Genomic DNA, 22239 nt, shown 5'->3' with positions numbered 1-22239 from the left:
CAAACTACTATTAATTGTCATTTCCTCATAGCCAAAAGAATGCAATGGTGTAAAGATTCCTGTTGATGCCAGTAAACCTAATCCAAATGACGTGGAGTTTGGTAATCTGTATTTGGATATGAATGGAATCATCCATCCCTGTACTCATCCTGAAGACAAGTACGTAACCTGTTTTTGTCACTGACATCACCAGTTACAGAGGAGTACTATATTATATTACATTGTTTGCTTATCATTATAGACCGGCACCAAAAAACGAAGATGAAATGATGGTTGCAATTTTTGAATACATTGACAGACTTTTCAATATAGTAAGACCAAGATGACTTCTCTACATGGCAATAGATGGAGTGGTAAGTGCTAAAATAATTAACTTAGAGTCTTCCGTTTTTGTTTTTGCTGTGTTCCCAGTGTCTAGAATGAAAGTCAGCTAAATAAAGAAAAATATTGAGTGTGGTAAATTTGAGAAAGCAAGCCTCATCCTTCAGTCATGCATTCAAACACTTTTTATGCCTGTTTTGTACCAAGTACTGTGAAATGCTGGGGATGTTGGTGACTGCCCTTGCTTTTGAAGGGCTTACCAGTAAAGGGACAGAGACTTAGATAAATGAGTGAAGTTAGTTATTTATGGGCTTTATAGGCACTAGATAACACATGCAGCATGTTGAGGGAAGAAGGTATCAGTGCTACTAAGAGAGTTGGAAGATAGAGAGGAGGTGACTTTTGTCCCATTTCTTGAAGGATAAAGAATAATTGGAGATTGGTGGGCAGTGGAAGGGGATGGATGGGACAGATATGGGGAGGGAGGACCTTATGGACTTCTCAAATGTGGCAGGTAAACACACTCTCCATGCCTATGATCACACTGACATATTTGGGCAACTGTAGGAGTTTTAGATTGGAAAGGGAAGTAGAGTGATGACTTGAAGAAGGCCTCACCTGCCACACTCAGGAGTTTGGATTTTATCCTATAGGCTGTGATTAGTCATCACAGGACCTTAAGAGGGGAATAACTTACTGACCTATGATAATAATATCAAGTAGCTTAGGTTATAATTGGTTAGCAAACTATATACCAGGGTTCAAGGAAAATTAAGGTAAATCATAAGCCTAAATTTATTTATCCATATGCAAATAGATTCTCTTTATCTTTTAGATTTAGCAATTGTAGTAGCTAATGGAATGATTTTGAAAATCCAGAAAACTTTGGGTCCAAGAAGATTAACTTTTCTGTGAGGTTCTCTTTACTCAAAGAAAAATCTTAGCTACCTGATAACTTGTTAAGTTGTAGTTAAAGTGGAGTAAAGAATAAAGGGAACAGGAATATGTCTTATTTGGAGCATATTCCAATTCACATTAGCTAAGTTTCTTGAAGAAAATTTTTAACTTTACTGCAGTATGCCCTTACTGCTAGATCAAGTATAAAATATGTACATATTTGTGTGCGTTGTGTACGTGCTCATGTCTGTAACATGTTTTTTTCTTAAAATATAAATGTAGATCATAGAACTTGGTGCTTGAAAGAATTAGATTAGGTGGTCTCATTTTACAGAAAAGGGAACTGTTTAAAAGAGAATATAAAATAACTTATTTTTTGTAGACAGGATACTTTAGAGTCCCTTCCAACCCCAAAACTCAGTTCAGTAACTTCAGAACCTTACAGTCCAGTTCACTTCATTTAGGTTTATCCAGTGATTTAAATTTCACTTGGTTAGAGTGATTTAAAAGTACTTTTGGTAAAAACCTTGTTCCCTGTCTCCTGCTGTGCTTGTAGAGACAGAGTGGTGATTATGAAGCTTATTGTGGGAAGTACAAAATGGAAGTGCCTTGGGGTCCTACAGATCAAGTAGTTTTCTTTTGCTTTTATAGGGCATTGTGGATCTCATTTGGAGACCGTCCTTCCTCTTAGGCAAGGACAGAAGGAAGCTCTTCCTGATCCTGGTTCTGTAGTCATTGTCTGCTGGCTGAGTCTTTGAGTAAAGTGAGCTTTCTTCTTGGGTGCTTTGAAGCACCATAACCCAGTGGAATTGGCATTAGGTCGTGGGGCCTGCACTGTTAAGTGCTGTGGCTTCATAGGATGTTTGTGCATTTGATATGTCACTCACTGAGCTCAGCTTTTAGGTTCTTGGTCCAAATTTAAGTCCTCAGGATCTCCTGTCTGTCGTGAAAGGATTATTAGACATATTACTTACCTTTTCCATTTTAGTGTACTAGTTTTATAAAAACAACTGATTCAAAATAATGTGCAGATTTAGTTGCAAATATTTTGAATAATATTATGTGAATGTGAAATACATGTTTTTCAGGAACCACGTGCTAAAATGAACCAGCAGCGTTCGAGGAGGTTCAGAGCATCAAAGGAAGGAATGGAAGCAGCAGTAGAGAAGCAGCGAGTCAGGGAAGAAATACTGGCAAAAGGTAAAGAAAATGAGTCTTGAAGGTGGACTTTTTATAAGATGTATGCAGAAGGGGGAGGGGCGGCAACTTTTTCTTTCAAATAGATAAGGTTTTAATTTACTTAGAATCCCAGAATATGCAAGGAAAATTTATGTTCACTGTTGAGGAAAAGTTGTTAATGGAATTCTTCACTATTTGTTTCCAAACTCTGTAGTAAAAGAGAAACTTGGGAATACAAGGAGAGAATTCTGGTAGGGAGAGCAGATTGTCAGTCCCTCTCAGGACAAGTGCAGCTCTTCTGCTAACTTTTCTATATCTGTAAAACAGAAATATTTTAAGTGCTTCTTACTTCTTTTTTTCTAATGGGGGCTATTAGAAAGCTAGCATTCTGTAAACATTTTCCTCAAATCAGTCTTGGTAGCTTGCCTATTGCTTCCTCTTAGAACTCAGAGGTCTACATGAGGAGGCCTGGGATGATGTGATCCATATTCCAGGCTTTCACCAAGTCACACACACTGTCAGTCTAGATTGATGTAGCAGGAACCGAGGCAGTGAGGTACCCAGGGTTCTCTCAATTTTGAGGAGGGGAGGGGTGGGATGTGGCCATTTTTGCAATTCTTCAAAGCCTTGAAATTCCTGATGGGTACATAGGTAGGAGTTGGCTAAAGCTCAGAGAGGAGAAAGGTCAAGAGGTCTTCATGCCCACTCTGACTGGTTCTTTCCCAAGACACCTGTGTGTGAGATGGGGTGTGGTTGTAGCAGAGTGGTTTGTTTGGTGCTTTGTTACATAGGGCAATATGATAGACCAGGAAAGCCACAGTTTATTGGCTCAGGATATTACACTTGGAAGTTGAAAAAGGATACCATGGTGTAGTCAGGTCAAGCCTGCAATTATGATACATTCTATGTTATTTTAATTTGCTAGAAGTATGCGAGTATATAGTTACTTTTAGCTGTAGCTTATACTAATACTCTAAAACCTGTTTGTATCTATAACAGATTGTCTTTGATTTTAAAGATGTCTTCTTTCTTGAACATGTTATGAAATATGTTTGTGTCTTGAGAAAAAGCTAATCAGTGATACAGAGGGAAAAATAGGATTTTTGTATCCCTCTAGCTGATATTTTTATTTCTTATCATTTATTTCTTATCATAAGCTGTGATAAATTCAGCATTTTAATTTGTTTTTCTTTTTTTTTTATAATTTTTATTTATTTATTTTTCCCCCCAAAGCCCCAGTGTATAGTTGTACGTCATAGATGCACATCCTTCTAGTTGCTGTACATGGGACGCAGCCTCAGCATGGCCGGAGAAGCGGTGCCTCGGTGCGCGCCCGGGATCCGAACCCAGGCCGCCAGTAGCGGAGCGCGCGCACTTAACGGCTAAGCCACGAGGCTGGCCCTAATTTTGTTTTTCTAAGGCACCTTTATTTTAAGAACTGGTATCAAATTAGAACCCCTAACCCGTGTGTGTATTCTGCTGCAGAGGGCCTTAGGAAGAACATCATAATTTTTATATTTTTATATAACAATATAGTATCTTTTGTGTACTATATATTGTTTGACACTTCTGTTAAAGCTTTATTTAAATTTGAGGAGAGGAATCTTATTTTCTTCCCAGAAAGGGGAACATTGTTCCTCAAGTGACAATACTTCTCATTTTTTTGTATTTGAACTTACTGTTTTTGTTGTTTGGGCTTAATATTGTGTAGTTTACCTCACTTTTTATGGCGATAACAAAACATTGCCTTTTTCTCTAGGTGGCTTTCTTCCTCCAGAAGAAATAAAAGAAAGATTTGACAGCAACTGTGTTACACCAGTAAGTAGTCTCAGACTTTGCTGGCTATTGCTAACTCTTAAATGATAGCTTAATTTATTTCCTTCTATCATTTTAGGGAACCGAGTTCATGGACAATCTTGCTAAATGCCTTCGCTATTACATAGCTGATCGTTTAAATAATGATCCTGGGTGGAAAATTTTGACAGTAAGTTTCACATTTTGGTACTTCAAAAAGATGAAGGTGATATTTGAGTCTATACTTTGATATGACTGATAGTATTTTTTTCTTTTTTCCCCCCTGTGAAATCCTAGTTGACTGTCAGAGGAAAGGAGAGGCTGCCAGGGTTATTAGAAATGGGATGTCTTGCATGATCCAGTTTTAGACAGTCGAATTTTCTCTCAATGCCAATTTTTTGTCCTCGTACCGTCACTATGAAGCCATAAAATGGTACTCATGGTTTAAAAAATATCTATTTATGTATGAAAGTAATTTTTAAATGAAAATTTCTATTTGAAATCAAAATATAGCAAAATTAAAGTCGTGGGTCTGCCTTGAAAGAATCACTGTGTTCTCCTAAGTATTTACGTAAAATTTAAACAAACTGTTGTGTGATTTTAGGGTCATAAGCCTATTTCCCTGTTATTAGGTGTGGGAAATTGTGTTTACTGGGTGTCTTTTATTGATTGCTCCCAGGGTTTGTGTGCTTCAGTGCTGTGTCCTTAGGTGGCAGTGAGAATGGTGGAGACTTGTGACTGGTCGGTTTTACTAATGGCTAAGTTTAACCCAGACATTTGATTTTCTATTCCATGCAGTAAGTAAATAGTTTTGGTGTTTAATACACACACACCTTATTAAGAAAAATTTCCAATTAATAACATCTTAATAGAATTATCCCAGTTTATTTTAAGATACTCAGTTCTGTTGATTTTTGTCCTAGAAAATTGGAGATGAGCTGAAAGTGTTAAAAACTGTCTTTTATAGGTTATTTTATCTGATGCTAGTGCTCCTGGTGAAGGAGAACATAAAATTATAGATTACATTAGAAGACAAAGAGGAAAAAATCACTTATGAATATCTGATTGACAAGCCATTATATAGAAAATGGTAAAATGTGATATTCCTCTGGTATAAATATAATAAATATATGTTTTCTCCTCCTTTAGCTCAGCCTAACCATGACCCAAACACTCATCATTGCTTATGTGGAGCAGATGGTAAGTTTCTTCTTTGGAATTTGAGTCTCTTGGATTAAACCATAGCAAGTTGATGACTTGGTGTATAGTAATGAATTATTCATGATTGCCTGGAAATTCTAAAGTGCCTTGCTGATTTTATGTTTGAGAGGAAATTAGTACTGAGTTATTTAATCTGTGATTAATGTTTACCTATCTTTAATTTTTTTCTTACATTTTTCTACCTTTTAATATGGCTGCACATACCTTTAAAATGGACGAGTGTTGACTCCTGAGTGGTAGTCTACACTCTAGGCCCATGTATCTGGGGGACATCTTGTTGACTGAGAACTACTAGGAAGTTTTAGGCATTTTGACTTTGCTGCCTCTGTTTGTGTGCTCCTTTGGGCTTTTCTTTGTGTTGGTGTCTTGTGTTATGGTAATGTCTTATGTCTTTGGTTATGGTAAGGATCTTCTGAAAGTGCTCACTGTTCAGTGTTTTGTCATTGTTGATTGATAGCTGATCTCATTATGCTCGGCCTTGCTACATATGAACCCAACTTTACCATTATTAGAGAAGAATTCAAACCAAACAAACCCAAGCCATGTGCTCTTTGTAATCAGTTTGGACATGAAGTTAAGGACTGTGAAGGTTTGCCAAGAGAAAAGAAGGGAAAGGTAAGAAATTTGAGATGGTAGTTGCCTCATTTTTAAAAATTTTATTTTATTTTTTTTGTGATAAAATATATATAATACAAAATATACCATTTTAACTATTTTTAAGTGTATAATTGAACAGCATTAAATATATTCAGGTTGCTTCATTTTTAAAATAAAGAGAAGACTATTTTTGATTAGATTTTTTACCTACTTACTCTGTTCCCTCTCATAGAAATGTGTCTTTGAAAACTCTTTAAAGACACATTCAAAAGCATGCATGTGCTCATTCTTTCTACTCTCCACTTTTCCTAACATAGCTTGTAAGTATATGAGGCTTAAGTCTCATAGGTAATAATGTCCATGGCACATGATTTGTTTGTACAAGTAATGTTTCAAACGGTTATTCTTAAAAGGAACTACAAATCAAATATATTAAACTTGTTGATACTTTAAACTTGTTGATACTTTTAAGTTACTCCTAGTTTCTGCATATTTTGGGTTCACTTGATTATATCCAGTCTCTAAAGAGGTTTCTATCTGTTTTAAGAATATGGTACCTCTTTAAAAGACATAGTGAGTGAAAAGAGCAGGTAAGAAGTATACTGTATGCTCACAGAGAAGGGTCTAGAGGCATACACATCAAAATACTGGTTGGCTATCCGTCAGAGATTGGCAAACTCCAGCCCTCTAGATTTGGCCTATGAGCTAAGAATGGTTTTTACTTTATTTTTTATTTTTAAAGGAAGATTAGCCGTGAGCTAACATCTGTGCCAGTCTTCCTCTGTTGTATGTGGGTTGCCGCCACAGCACGGCTGACTAGTGGTGTAGGTCTACGCCTAGGATCCGAACCTGCGAACCCTGGCCGCTAAAGCGGAGCATGCCAAACTTAAGCACTATGCAGGGGGCCGGCCCTGGTTTTTATATTTTTAAAAAGTTGTAAAAACAAAATAAAACATGAAAGAATATGCAACTGAGACCCTGTGTGTCCCGCACAGGCTAAAATATATATATTTACTATCTGGCCCTTTGCAAAAAACATTTGCCGATCCCTGGTCTAGGTATGATTGGGATTATGGGTAATTTTTATTTTTAAAATGGTTTGGTGTGTTCTTTTTTTATTTAGTACTTGTAATATTAAAATGGATCTTGCTTTAAAAAAAGCTATAATGTTCGTTTGGCTGGAAACAAATTACAGGGTTTAGAGTAGACTTGTTTAATCTTCACTCCTTTTGTTGCAGCACGATGAACTTGCAGATAGTCTTCCTTGTGCAGAAGGAGAGTTTATCTTCCTTCGTCTTAGTGTTCTTCGTGAGGTATGTAGCAATAATCACTAGAATCAGCCCTCTAAAGCAGAGTGCCGTTTCATAGCTTTAATGGCAGCATTCCTTTTTGGTTGTAGTATTTGGAAAGAGAGCTCACCATGGCCAGCCTACCACTCACATTTGATGTCGAGAGGAGCATTGATGACTGGGTCTTCATGTGCTTCTTTGTGGGAAATGAGTTCCTTCCTCACCTGCTGTCGTTAGAGATTCGGTATGTGTGTTTGTGTGGGTTTTTAAACTACTGTTGTAGCCTTCTTGCTTACAGTGCGTACTGGTCCTAATACATAATGTTTGTTTCCTGGTGGCAGGGAAGGTGCAATTGACCGTTCAGTTAACATATACAAAAATGTGGTTCACAAAACTGGGGTAAGTTCATTCTTGAATAATTTCAAAACAGATGTATTTGCTTTTATAAGAAGATCATTTTACATGTATTTTATCACTTACAGGGTTACCTTACAGAAAGTGGTTATGTCAATCTGCAAAGAGTACAGATGATCATGTTAGCAGTTGGTGAAGTTGAGGATAGCATTTTTAAAAAGAGAAAGGATGATGAGGTAAAGTGTTTCTATTGCAGTAGCTAAATTGCTCCTCTCTCTAATAGGCTATGATGATCCTGTGATTGTACTTTTAACCTCTTTGAGTGTGTTGTTATATTATTATAGTGTATCAAACGCCAATGTAATCATGAGTGGCCAGTGCTTTGATTATTTTATAAAGGCTGTGATGCTTGCTGTGTGGAACTGTGTATTGCACACTGTGTGAATTGCACTGTAATTTTTTTCTCTCTTCATAATCTTGATTAACATAAAAATCCAAATACGTGTCTGATCAACAGGATGTGAAATGAGGGTTCCAAGACTGGAAGAATGCTGGGAATGAACTAGTGGATGCCATGTTTTATAGGAAAAGTTTATGCTGTGGAAGTCAGGTGAAGACCTAGGAACTCTGTACTCTGGTAGTGGAGTGTAGGGGCCTCTGGGTTAGATAGCATCAGTCTAGGCAGAGGGTTGCAGCTCTGAGTAAGCAATTAAACATAAAAGAAGGAAATAAAATAATAAAGCACTTGGAAATTGATGACATGTGATAGAGTGAGTGCTTAGGTAAGAAGTCCAGTCTGGCTTAGGCAGTTGGGAGTGTGGTTGGGCCGTTCATGAGACAGCAAGCAGTGGGGGTAGAGCAGGTTGGGGTGAGGACAAGGTAGAAATTGAGGTTCATTTTGGAGATACTGAGTTGGAGGGGTCACAGGACACCTGAGAGGAGAAAAGTCCGTGAAGCAGTTAGATGGATATGTGTAAAGCTCAGGGCAGAAGTCTTTTGGAAGGAAATTTGAGAACATTAGCAGAATACTTCACCTCATGAGTGTGAAGTTGAAATCCCTGGAGCTTTGTATGGAGTTCAAGTGCCTCCAACAGAAACCTTAACAAACATGGAGGTTAAGGAGAAAGGGGAGTCAGTTCTAGAGAGGTGGGAGGAAATCCTTGAAGAGATGAGAAGCCACTGGTGCTGCCAGAGGCGTCAGAGTGAGATAGGCCCCTAGATCATGGCCAGGGTTTCAGAGGTCCTGAAGCGTTAGTGGGGTGGGGGGGCAGTAGCCTGGAGGCAGAGTAGGTTGCAGGGTGGTTGTGAAAGAGTGGCAAGGGAGGCAAGCAGTGGGTAAAATGAGCAGATAGTAGCTTTTTAGAAAGAGAGTGAAGGAAATCCTTTTAGAAACTGATTTTATAAAAAGTCACATGGCTATTTTGAGCAAATAGCAACATAATAATATTGCTACATTGCTTCATTATCTCCTAACAGATTAAAACATGTCATTGCATCTGACAAGATTTTATATTTTCTTCAGCTTTGTATGCTATAGCTAGTGATCTCTTTTTTAGAACCTTGGGTACCATTTTATATACCAGTGTGAGTAGACTGTAAGTGTTCTTTTTAAAGCCTTTGGTACTTGGTAATCTTCTGTGAAGGCAAGAATTTTTCACATGTAAAATTTAAATAGCATAACTGACTTTGTCTAGGATATCAAATGTCTATCAGGACAGCCATTTTTAACTAAGCCTTCAACAATTATGGTGGCTCCACCTGACCTGCTGCCATTTATGCTTCAGAAAAAACTACACGTACGGTGTAGTACTTGGTGTAAAAGCCTCACGTTAGAACAGTCCTTTTATGTGGTTTTAGGTTACTCTGTACTATTAAGTATTGGTGATATTTGCCGTTAGAGTGGGATGTATGGGATTTGATAGATACCAGAGTGCTTCAGATTTGAGTAATAAAGTTTCCAGCTGGCCTGGCAGAGAGGGCATTTTAAAGCTTTGGATCGTTTTTGGTATCCCTGACATCATATGATGTTTGTCAGCATGGTTGGACATCGGGGAAATTTATGAACCCTCAGAAATTCAATATAATAGTATCTAGGTGTGTGTATTTTCCCAGGAAGTGTGTCTCCGGCTTTTGACAGACTTCCAAAGGAGTTCATAGCACACAAAAATTAAAGATCAGTAAAGTCCAACCAGGTGTACCTATTTTGCTTATGTGTAACTACCACCCTTAGAAATAGGTATTTAACTGACCAGCAGAATACGTGGTAAAAGAGGAATATATCAATATTTATTATTAAAATTGAGCAGTTAGGTCAGAAATATGATGCTTTTTATTTTATGAGCTTTGATGTTTGCCTTTTGTCTTGCAAATCTTCTTCATTTATTCAGCATATATTTATTAAGTGTTTACCGTGTGCCAAATAGTATTCTGAGTGTTACTGATACAACAAAAAACAAAAGAAAAAAGCAGACAAAAATTCCTGGCCTCACGGAGCTGATATTCTTCCGCGGGAGATGGACAATAAACACAGAAACTGAGTAAAGTGTGTCATGTGTTAGAGAGTGATAAGTGCTGTGAAGAAAAAAGCAGATGAGGAAATATCTGGGAAGGTGGATGTGAGGACATTGCAGTTCTAGAAAAGATGACTAGAGAAGGCCTCACTGACAGATGACTTTGAAGGATATGAGGGAGTAATCATGCAGGTGTTTGCAGGAAGAGCATTTCAGACAGAAGGAATAGCCAGTGCAAAGGCTCTAGGGCAGGAGCTTCCCCAGGATGTTCACGGAACAGCAAGGAGCCAGTGTGGCAGGCACAGAGGAAGCAGAGGGAAAGTAGTAGGGGTAGGAGAGGAGGTCAGAAAGATGGTGGAGGGCCAGATCTGGTAGGACCCTATAGGTCGTTATAAGAACTTTAGCTTTCACTCTGCATCAGTGGAGGGTTTTGAGTATAAAAGTGACAAGATCTGACACATATTATAAAAGGATCACTCTAGCTGCCCTGTTGAGACTAACTGTATGGAGGCAAAGATAGAAACAGTGAGCCCAATTAGGCTCTTTTGCGATAATCCAAGGGAGCCAACATGGTGGCAGTGGAGATTGATAAGAGGTAATTGGATTCTGAACATGTTTTGAAGGTAAAACTAGTGGATTTGGCTGGTGAATTAAATGCTAGGGGTGAGAGAAGGAAAGCTATTAAGAATGACTCCAAAGCATTTTGTCTGAGCAATTGAAAAATGGTCTGAGCTGCTGTGATAAAGAAGACTGGGAGGCACAGAGCTAGGGGTGGGGATGCCATTTGGGGCATGTGAAGTTTGTACACCCAAGTGGAGATGTTGAGTGGGGAGAGGTCCTGACTGGGGAGTCATCAGCACGTAGATGGTGTTTAAAGCCGTGAGACTAGATGATCACTCCCATGAGAGTGAGAGGTCCAAGTACTGGGTGAAGAGGAACGCCAGTATTAAGGTGTTGGGAAGTTGAGGAGTGAAGGCATTCAGCAAGAGTGAAAGAGGAGAACCAGGTGAGTGTAGTGTCCTGGAAGCCAAGTGAAGAGCACGGATCAAGAAGGAAGAGTCACGGTCAGATACGGACTGAAAACTGAGTAATGGATTTCACAGTCTGTGGGTCATTGGTGAGCTAGATAAGTTTAAAAATGGGGCAAAAGCTTGATTAAAGAAATTGGTGGTGTTGCTGTCTTAGGAGGTTTTAAGGTCGTCAGTCACCATGTATCCAGCATTCAGCCCCTCTCCTGGCAGAAAGCACAAAGTTCAGATCTCAATAGGGTGTTATATTGCAGGTGGCAGTACTGACTTGGAAGTGATGGAAGTGCAGCTGCTGGTAGAATGACAGTCAGTACAGGACCTGCTGGCCCCTGTTTCAGTCCACAGCAGCAGCCCTGGCCACCGTAGCTGTCGTCTCAGTGCCTTGATGCTCACAGAAACTTGGGCGTGGGAGGAGTGCTTTCTGGGGTAAAGGAGGCCTTTCAGTGGCCCAAAGTAAGTGGGGAGTTACTTATTTGTATCTTCTCCGTATTGGTGGGCTACTTGCTCCAGGGTAAAACAGAGGGTCTTTGTTATGACTCTTGCATTCTTTCCTGAAATGATATCAAAAACTATCTGAAAAAAATTAAGAGGAATAATTAAATTGTATCTAAACTCAATTTAGAATGCTCTCTGTCTATCTAAAGTTCTGATAGGCAGCACTTTGAACATATAGTCCATTGCCTAGTTTAATTAGTTACGTTTCTGGGGTCTTCCTTTAAAACTTTGTCTCCCAAATCATTCCTGGCAATGATTTTTGTGTAATTATTTGACAGAATATGTGGATTTTATACTTTTAGGACAGTTTTAGAAGACGACAGAAAGAAAAGAGAAAGAATGAAGGTGAGTTATAATTAATTTCATCAGATTGGCAATAACATACATTTACAATTTGGGAGGAAGATAGCTTTTTATTCCTTATCCAGTAGTTTGTTAGGGACGTAATGTCTACCCAGCTGCCTCTTACCTGGAGAAAGAATGCTGGTGTCAGTTTTAAAGAAGTCCTGTCTAAGCTCTAGAGTCTGAGGGGATACACTTGATGGGCCAGAGGGGCCGGGTAGCACTTAGCTGTTTGAATTTTTTACGGTAATTGGGTATTGTTTTTGTAATAAAAATAGTTAGCTCTTTGTATCTTCTTGAAAGTTACTACACTCTGTCTATATCCTTGTCAGGTTACTCTTCCTAGAACACAACACTCGAAACTTTGTTGTTTCTCTGCTCAGAAATTACCAGTGACTCCTTAGTTCCCGCAGAATCCAGTTCTATCTTAGTCTGGCGTGCAGAGCATACTATGATCTGGTCAAGTTCTCACCCTGCTTTTCCCCAGTTGTCTTCTAAATATCCCAAGTCCCTCCTGACTCAGAGCATTGCCTTTGTTTGGTCCCTCTCAATGGGTTTCTGACTTCACGGCTCCCTCCCATCTTACGTTTTCCACGAGGCCTCCCTATTGCTTCCGCTTGTAATCCAGGTTGAGCAGTCCTTCCTTTTAACTCGAGTGCTTCTCGCTTGTGATATTTGTTTTCTTAGTTAATTGCATAACACTTATAGTCACTTAACTTCTTAAGTTTTTGTTTTTCTTGTCTTCCTTACTGGATTTTAAACAAATGGAGTTTGGGGACCACCTTTTATTATTATATTTTATTAGAATCGAGCAATTTCAGGAACCTATAAGGGAGAAAAGTAGAGTTATTGATTGTTGCAGGTGGGTTCAAAACCACTTAGATCGGGAAGGGCATGTTTGATGTCTACCTTATATATTATTATTTTCTTTCAGTCATTGTCTGTTTAAAAAATATCTTTTATCAGTCAGCCATGACTGTCACCTACTGTAGCTATAATCATAGCTCTAACTAATTGGAAACAAAGAGTTAAATTCCATCAAGGTGAAGGGTAAATAGAAGTTGTATTTCCTAAGTATAAATCAAACTCTTGGCTTATTTTTTTACCTTAATAGTTATCTTTATTTGCCTAAAATTGTGTCTTGAATGCATTTTGAAATTGTAAGTGAACATAAGGGAATAACCTAATGAGATTTGAATAGCTTCTGTGTATCAGAAAAGTGTATTATATGTACTTTTATAGCAGAGTTATTAAATATTACAGACTATTGTTTACAGGGTAAGTTACCATCAAATCAAACTGTAGACAACCCTGTAATGTTAACGGAAATCCATTTCATCTTTAAAGAGCTTACAGCAGGGACTCTTTTCCATTGCCTTCATTTCTTCCTGTCATCTAACTGTGTTGTGATTTAATTTTAATTTCTACATTCATTTCCATTTATGTTAGAGAGATCAACCAGCTTTCACTCCTGGTGGAGTATTAACCCCTCATGCCTCGGGTTCAAGAAATTCACCAGGTTCTCAAGTAGCCAGTAATCCGAGACAAGCAGCCTATGAAATGAGGATGCAGAATAATTCTGTAAGTAACTTGTTTTTATGTAGCATTGAAGAGTGGTGACTTTCAGATGCCTCTTACAATTGTGTGTGAATTTATCACTTAGCCTGGCGTTGTTTTGTTTTATAGTTTTTCTCAATTTCTTTTGCCTTGAGATATTTTTAACTCTGTTAAATCCTTATTAATATGAAAATATCTAAATGATGTGAAAGAAAAGAACATACATGTAAATGTGGATAGCTAAGTGGCTGCAGTGTTTCTCTAATGCAGTCGGGCCACAGTGCTTCCTGCTTCCCCAAAGGTACTGGGTGGTGATGGTGCTAGAAGCATGACAGGACATCCAAATGTCTCATAGCTAGAGCAAGAGAAGAGGGTGGTTTTACTGCCGTATTTCCCCTTTCCTCCCAGGGATCAGTTATGGGCATTTTGCAGAATAGTATTCCTCAGTTTGTCAAATACAGGTACTCCTCACTGTCTACACTCTCACTCTCCAACTCAGATGTGGAATATATCTGAATACATATTTTAAGGTAGCTCTCATTATCCAAATTTTTTTTGAAGCTCTTTTTTTGTTGCTGGGAAAGATTTGCCCTGAGCTAACATCTGTTGCCAGTCTTCCTCTTTTTTTCCCCCTCCTCAAAGCCCTAGTACATAGTTGTATATTCTTGTTATAAGTCCTTCTAGTTCTATGTGAGCCGCCACCTCAGCATGGCTACTGTCAGACAAGTGGTGTGGTTCTGCATCCGGGAACCGAACCTGGGCTGCCAAAGCGGAGCGCGCCAAACTTTTTTGTGAGGGAGATCAGCCCTGAGCTAATATCCGTGCTAATCCTCCTCTTTTTGCTGAGGAAGACCGGCTCTGAGCTAACATCTATTGCCAATCCTCCTCCTTTTTTTTTTTTCCCCCAAAGCCCTGGTAGATAGTTGTATGTCATAGTTGCACATCCTTCTAGTGGCTGTATGTGGGACGCGGCCTCAGCACGGCCGGACAAGCGGTGCGTCAGTGCGCGCCTGGGATCCGAACCCGGGCCGCTAGTAGCGGAGCGCACGCACTTAACCGCTAAGCCACGGGGCCAGCCCTGAGCGCGCCGACCTTTAACCACTAGGCCATCAGGGCTGGCTCAGTTGCTCCCTATTTATAAACTCAGGAACTGAATGGATTTGCCTCGTGGTATTCCTCCTTATTTGAACGTTGTAATACAGACTGCAGAAGCAAATCATCTCAGCCAGCAAGGCTATGCTCTGTTCAGTAGCTTCCTGTAATGGCAGCAGACCATGAGCTCAGAGCACCCGGCAGGGCAGCAGCAGGGATAAGGGAACAGACCGTGAACTAATGTACACAGACAAAAGGTAATCAAAGCTATTGCTTATTTCAGGATAGTAGGCATGAGAGAAAGAGAGAGTGTTGTAGAGAGAGGAAAGATATTATATAAGGTACAGTATCCTATGTAAACTTTTGCTGTGATATATCCAAGGAAATTACCTAAGTTGGGACATTTAAATTTCATTATTCTAATAGTTATCCTATTGATGCTCAAATCCTTTATTACAAGGCAACCCTATATGTGAAATTTTTGCCATATCGTGAGACTGGTTGAATTTATAGTCCCATAAATTCACACTTAGAAGTTTTAGGACCTTAGATTTGGAATTTGGAAACAGATTTTGCATCTTCTGAGAGAAGCGGCTGGAGTTTCTGTTGTGTTTTTGTTCTGTTTTTGCTTTCTTGTCTTATTCCTTACACCATTAACAGAGTGGGATATGGAGAGTCAGTGAAAGGTTTTGCAGTGAGATGCTTGTGTAGAATGGAAAAAGCTGATGTCCATCATTTAAGATTATAGTGACTACCGTCCTCACAGAATGAACTGAGAGTGACTAGTATTGCTAAGACCACGTTGATGATAAAATGCTTTTTTCTTATTCTCAGGGAGGCAGGTAGGTTTAAACTTTGCCAGCTATGATTGCTTTGAGAAAGATTCCAATATTCAGGCTCCACAGGATTAGACTATATTGATTAATAATGTCTGCCATGGGAATGGGAATGGGGAGATTGGTGATTAGGTTGCTTATTTGATCCTGTCTTAATTCTCCTTGAGACCGTTCTTTCTACTGGAATCTTTGCATAGAGGAGTTTTCATCTAGAATGTGTTGAATTTAAGGAAATCATGAAGCCAAATTACCAGTTTATTTAAAGGAAGGCTTTACAGTTATGGATTTTTGCTGTGTTGTTTTTTCTGAGCTGTTTGGGTGTGCTGGGCTCCAGTGCTTGACTGGTATCTACTGATGGTCAACATGGTTAATGTTTTATTAGATAGCTTCTGTTTCCTCATAAATATGTTTTTAAATTTTGCATTCTGAAGTGTAGTTTCATTATATTTGCGACCATTCTCAGTTTAATCAACTTTGATTGCAAAAACAGCTTTTTAAAAAGAAATTTGAATGAATTGGTATGACTCTGGTATGTTTAGGAAAAAATATTTCTGAATACTTTTGTTAGTAGAGATAGAGCAGAAAAGAGCAGCAGATCTTTAGCATTAAAGAGCAAACAACTTCTTTTCTTCTTTTCTTCCCTCGAAGGTATATTATTTTTGTTGTCTAAAGATAATTTATATCTTGTTTGTGAATTTGGGAAAGATTGCTTTGTTTACACCTTCTCTGTACTTAGATGATTGACAGGAATATCAGTCTCCTAATTTAATCCAAATGGATTAGTGTTGTTTAAAATCTAATAGGGACGACTTCCTGAATGGTTAACCGCCATGCGCCAGGCAGGCAGCTTTGATGGTTCACATATATTGTTTCATTTACTCCTTGCTATAACCTGTAAAGAGATAGAACAGTATCGTCCCTGTTTGAAGTTGAGGCTGACAGAGGTTAAATAAATTGCCCAAGGCCATACAGCTGGTAAAGATTGGACTTGGTATTTCAGACTCAGATGTGTCTGACTGAAAATACCCATCTCATTCTCCAAGTACAACAGTGCCTTCCTGGATTTATTTTTATTCTTTGTGGTTTGTTTTTTTTTTTTTTTGGTTTTTTTTGGTGAGGAAGATTGGCCCTAAGCTATCATCTGTTGCCAATCTTCCTCTTTTTGCTTGAGGAAGATTTGCCCTAAGCTAACATCTGTGCCCGTCTTCCTCTATTTTGTATATAGGTGGCTGCCAACGAGTGTTTTAGGTCTGTGCCCGGGAACTGAACCCGGGCCGCTGAAGCAGAGGGCCCCAAACTTAACCACTAGGCCACAGGGCTGGCCCCTGTTTTCTTTTTTCTTTTCTTTTTTTTTTTTGATAGTATTAGCCATACAGTATCATGAATAAAATTGATATTATACATTTATTAAAGGAAAGTGTTGTGAGCTCTATGTGAAATATAGTTTTGCTTTGTTGTAACTTTTCTTGGCCTTTGGTGTGAACTACCTTCATGCTGAGGTTTTAGTTACAGTATCATTAAAATAGGCTCCTGAGTTCTCGATTTAAAAATAACTTACTTGAAATATCTAATATACTGTGAATAACAGAAGAAAAACTTTACCATGAAAACATTTTCTGCCACTTAGGTTTTTGGTCATTTAACATTAAAGTTGCAGAACATTTTAATTTTTGTCTGTGTGTGTGTGTGTGTGAGAAAGATTGGCTCTGAGCTAACGTCTGTTGTCAATCTTTCTCTTTTTGCTGAGGAAATTTGGCCCTAAGCTAACATCCATGCCCATCCTCCTCTATTTTGTATGTAGGATGCCACCACAGCATGACTTGCTGAGTGATGTGTAGGTGTGCGCCCGGGATCTGAACCTGTGAACCCCGGGCCGCTGAAGCGGAGTGTGTGAACTTAACCACTATGCCACCAAGCTGCCCCTAATTTTTTAGTTAAATATTAAAATACTTTAGGGTGCTACTATGTTCATTGAGTTAGGTACACAGGGAAGATAATGGTAAATTTAAAGTGGTATCCAAGTCTTTGAAATAATAATAAAAGCTGCATTTTTCTAAGATGACTAATAGATTTTATTTGTACAATGAATTTTAAAACAGCATGTATAAAATAGTTTAACAGATATCTGGCGGAGTCTCATTAAACTGTTGCTTTCTAGAATGGTTGTACTAGGTTGAACCACTTACATCTAACTTTATTCTCACCAGCATTATTTTATGTATTAATTTATATACATATATATATATTTTTCCCCTTACAGCTTTGTTAGTTAATTGGTGGAACGTGATCACAAATTCATAACACGAGGGAACCACCAAAGAAAAAAAATGTTCAAGTCCTATAATTAAAAAAAAAAAATCTATGAAATTAAGTTTTTCTTATTTCTTCTGAAGCAGTTTTTACCCTAATGTTCAAATTCTTTTGAGTCTAAGCGTAGGAGGCTTGGTACTATATTATTCTTTTTTGGAGAGGTGGAGTAGGCCAAGATCAGTCTTTATACTTTCTAAATATATTTACCATATCTATTTAATAGCTTTAAAAAAATGTATTACTGTGAAGCATGGTGGTAACAGTAGTTGGATGTAACTTCTTACGTGAAATGAATAATTAAATCCTTCCTCTGTAATGTCATAATTGTCTACAGAGTCCTTCAGTATCTCCTAATACGAGTTTCACTTCTGATGGCTCCCCGACTCCGATAGGAGGAATTAAGCAAAAAGCAGAAGACAGTGACAGTGAACCTGAACCAGAGGATAACGTCAGGTGAAGCCATTTTTTGGTAGCACTTTGTTAGCAAATTGCTGAAATAGACGCCGTCTAATTAATGCTGTTTAGCTTAGAGCAGCAGTGCCTTCAGATGCTTGCCTGTGATCTTTTTATCCACCAGTAATTAATGTGGAGGGTTAGGATAGTCAGTAAATTCCAGTGAGATGTGTAAGCTATAGCTGTTAAACCTAAGTATCTAGATTAGTATGCATGCTGTTTTTTGTCCTCCAAGCCCCTTTTCCCTCTGAGAGCAGGCACTAGATCGGCTAGACATGAGGTGTTTAGCTCTATGTGATCTGAATGTTACTGTTATGTGATTAAATTTTCAAGCTGCTTAACCCAGAAAGTTCAGTTACATTTGGTTACTTGATATAGTTTGTTTTAATCATCTCAATTGAAAAGTTTCTTCTTTAAAATGAAATATGCAAAAAGCTTTCGGTTAAGAGAGAAATGTATTTTTAAAAACCCCGAACTTGCATATGCACAACTATATTTCATGACAGAGAAGTTTCCCATTAGCTATATACTTAAAATTTATAATAGGAATATTGGATTCTTTAATTTATACAGAAGTTTGAGATCATTATATAATAAGATTAACAGCTTCTTGTGTGATTAAATCTGGATTTGAACCCTGGGCTCAAGTGCAAAGGGCCAACAACCTCAATAATTGTAACTCATTTAGAATTTTGCAAAATGATTTATTTCAAAGTTAAACAGTAGTGGTTCACAGCTCATGCTTCTTTTATAGGACGTGGATGATGTGTTTGTATTTATGATTAGAAACTTCAAAAGTGTGATGTCTGGTTCTGTATTTTCCCAACATCTTTTGATGTCAGATTCAGAGATCTGTGGTGACTTGTGATTGAGCATTTACCTGATCTGAGTTTTTATCCTCTGCTTCTGCAAGTCTTGGAGTATATTTTTTGTTTTACCATGTAGCCATCATGATCAATATAAGCTTAATAGTTAACTTGATTTTTTTAGTACTTTATTGTTTAATTTTGGTGCTGAAGATAATCAAAGTAGAATTGCTTCTATCAAGAAATGCTTGGAGTTCTTAGCATTTATTTCATTAATAGTTTCTGTAAAATAGTGATATTCAACATTATGGATAGAAGATATTTCTCCTAATTGATGTTCTGTAAATCTTTTGCGTGGGGGCAAAGTTAAAATTGCTATGGTGTAGGGGCCGGCACGGTGGCACAGCAGTTAAGTGTGCACACTGCGCTTCGGCGGCGTGGGGTTCGCAGGTTCAACCGCTTGTCAACCCATGCTGTGGTGGCATCCCCTATAAAGTAAAGGAATATGGGCATGGATGTTAGCCTAGGGCCAATCTTCCACAGCAAAAAGGGGGAGGATTGGCATTGGATGTTAGCTCAGGGCTGATCGTCCTCAAAAAAAAATGTAAATAAAAAAATTGATATGGTGTATTCTGAAACATGACTGCAATTAATTAGTAAGATCTGGCACATGGTAGAAAAGAGCCCTTAATGGAGAATCATCCTGACGTTCTTGATCGTTCTTGATTTTTTTTTAGTATTCTTTGGCATCTTTAAATCTTTCAGAGATTGAGAAATGAGTACTTAAAAAAATAAAGAAATATACTTTGAGTGAAAATGTGGTTTTTCACATTGTATTTTCAGTGATTAATGAAAATTTAGTGAATTGATGACCTCCTTCTAAGTTTTACCAGAACGTGTGTGTGTGTGTCCGTGTCCTTCACTTATGCCAACAACGCTTTGTTGAATGAGGGAGAAGGCCCAAGGATAGGGAGAGTAGGTATATACCTAATTTCTGCCTGGCTTCTAGATTATTCTTTTTTTAAAAAGTAATTTAGTTGACTTTCTTTGTGTAATTTAGATATACTTTAACAAACTGAGGAACTTGAACTATATAAAATATCTTCAGTATTTGCATCTTAAAATGTAGTTTTAGAATTGTTCTACAATCAAAAAAACATGTAAAACAGTATGAAAATCTGAGCAAACAAGTGTTGTGTATCTACTTTAATAAATGGTTATTCTCTTTTTTTTTTTACTGTAGTTTTGTAATGATCTTTCTAGAATCAGTGTTTAAGTTTTTAACGTTTAACTATCTTTAAGTTGATAATAAATCCTGTGAAAGTGGACTTTTTAGAAATAATTAAATGAAGCTATGTTAATATTCCTGTTTAACTCATTTACATTTTACCTGGATATTAAGTATAAATTGATTTGGATGATAAATTGGTAGCTAGTTACTGAAAGTGTATGAATTCAACATGAACTGGCTTTGCCTGATTTTTAGGCTTTGGGAAGCTGGTTGGAAGCAGCGGTACTACAAGAACAAATTTGACGTTGATGCAGCTGATGACAAATTCCGTTGTAAAATTGTACAGTCTTACGTTGAAGGGCTCTGCTGGGTTCTTCGATATTATTACCTGGTACAAAATGAATATTTTCCTCTAAATCTCTAGTTAATCATTTTAAGAAAATAGTTATTTCTATAATAGTGTGTGTTGTTGAGCTATATTCTGAAATTGAACCCAGACTCATATTTTCAAGCTTCCTATAAAGAAATTCATTACTTTAAATAAGATTTGTTTGTAAAGCCTTTGAAGCTCCTTAGGTGTTAATATATAAACGAAGCTAATTTTTGTTATGCTAAAGAATTTCAGCATTAAATACTGTGGTTGAGAGTACTTGGTCTTTAAAATTATTAAAGTTTATTGTTTTGTTTAGTTGGAATAAAAAATAACAGAGTAACTAATACACAGTCGCTAAATGGCTGAACAAAGGACAAAAGCCTGGAAAATAACTGGTAAGAATTTGAAAGGAATTTGAAGGATACCATTTCCTCCATATAGTGTAGTGATGTTACATGAAGTGCATTCTCATTGGAGTAATCTGTATCTGACTTAAAGCTTTTGATAAATGAGATGTCAGATTGGTGAGAGATTAGGCGGACATATAGGGGATTGTAGCACTGATAATACCTGGTTTCGTGCTTGGGGAGTGAAGCAAATTTGATGTGACTTGGGAATAGGTGAAGTTTGTTGGAAAGTAGAAAGTAATTTAATACACTAAGTATCAATTGTAAAATATTCTCATTTCGTGTTTTACTCTGACCCTCAACATTTTTCTCCCCAAAGCTGCCAGTACCTAGTTGTATATCCTAGTTGTAAATCCTTCTGGTTCTTCTATGTGGGACACCACCTCAGCATGGCTTGATGAGCGATGAGTAGGTCCGAGCCCAGGATTCAAACCGGCGAACCCTGGGCCGCTGAAGTGGAAAGTGTGAACTTGACTGCTGTGCCACTGGGCCCGCTCTGACCCTCAGGATTTTAATTCACTAGGCGCAGAGTCAAAACTCATTTCAGGAAGGCTTCTCTTTTCTTTGAATATAACTTACTGTTTTTTATAGTTAAAATAGTGAAGTCCAGAAACAAAGTAAAAGTATTTGGATTCTTCTGTATATTTTTTACTACTTTTTTTCCCCTGCTTTCCTTGGCCATCAGTACCCTACCCAGTAAATAAAAGTGATGTGTGTTTGGGAGAAATTCTTATAACAGTCATTTTGTTCTCAGCATACCTGTAAGTCATTATTTTTATTGGTTCCAGCCATGTGTGGTGGGTACCAGAGCATGAAGGCTGGTTTACCTGCAGTCACCGCTGCGTGTGTTTTGTGTCCTAGCTAGAAAGAGTGACACCCAGCTGAGAAGTAGGAATTATTAGAGTTAATAAACTCTTCACTGTCTTGGGCCCACAGTCGTCAGTTCTAAAATTCTTTTATAATAAGGCCTTTTTATTTTCATCTTTTAAAATAAAATTGTGAATTTTGTTTTTACTAGGCCCGGGATTAGTGACCTGATATCTTAATAACATTTTTTAAAAGGAATGAAACTTTATTTTCTTATCAGGCCTGATAACTTGAATGAAAGTTGTATCAAATTCTTTATAACAGAAATATGTGACTTTTG

The 22239-nt window shown here is 37.8% G+C and overlaps 3 long non-coding RNA genes across 3 annotated transcripts; all 3 read left to right on the top strand.

Annotated features, from left to right (window-relative positions):
* The first annotated feature begins 283 nt into the window (after nt 1–283).
* Nucleotides 284–4503, top strand: LOC131394514 (uncharacterized). The gene is made up of 3 exons (XR_009216170.1): nt 284–353; nt 2307–2418; nt 4157–4503. It is a non-coding gene; the product is annotated as an uncharacterized LOC131394514 (long non-coding RNA).
* Nucleotides 4504–5318: 815 nt separating this feature from the next.
* LOC131394512 (uncharacterized) lies at nt 5319–7402 on the top strand. Its single transcript, XR_009216169.1, has 3 exons — nt 5319–5391; nt 5870–6027; nt 7248–7402. It is a non-coding gene; the product is annotated as an uncharacterized LOC131394512 (long non-coding RNA).
* Nucleotides 7403–13531: 6129 nt separating this feature from the next.
* Nucleotides 13532–20717, top strand: LOC131394515 (uncharacterized). Its single transcript, XR_009216171.1, has 3 exons — nt 13532–13608; nt 18157–18275; nt 20568–20717. It is a non-coding gene; the product is annotated as an uncharacterized LOC131394515 (long non-coding RNA).
* The last annotated feature ends 1522 nt before the right edge of the window (nt 20718–22239 follow it).

Source organism: Diceros bicornis, chromosome 30 (genome assembly GCF_020826845.1).
Source record: "Diceros bicornis minor isolate mBicDic1 chromosome 30, mDicBic1.mat.cur, whole genome shotgun sequence".
In the NCBI taxonomy this organism is placed as follows: Eukaryota; Metazoa; Chordata; class Mammalia; order Perissodactyla; family Rhinocerotidae; genus Diceros; species Diceros bicornis.
Note: the sequence above shows the minus strand (reverse complement) of the source record. Positions and strands in the feature narration are given on the sequence as shown.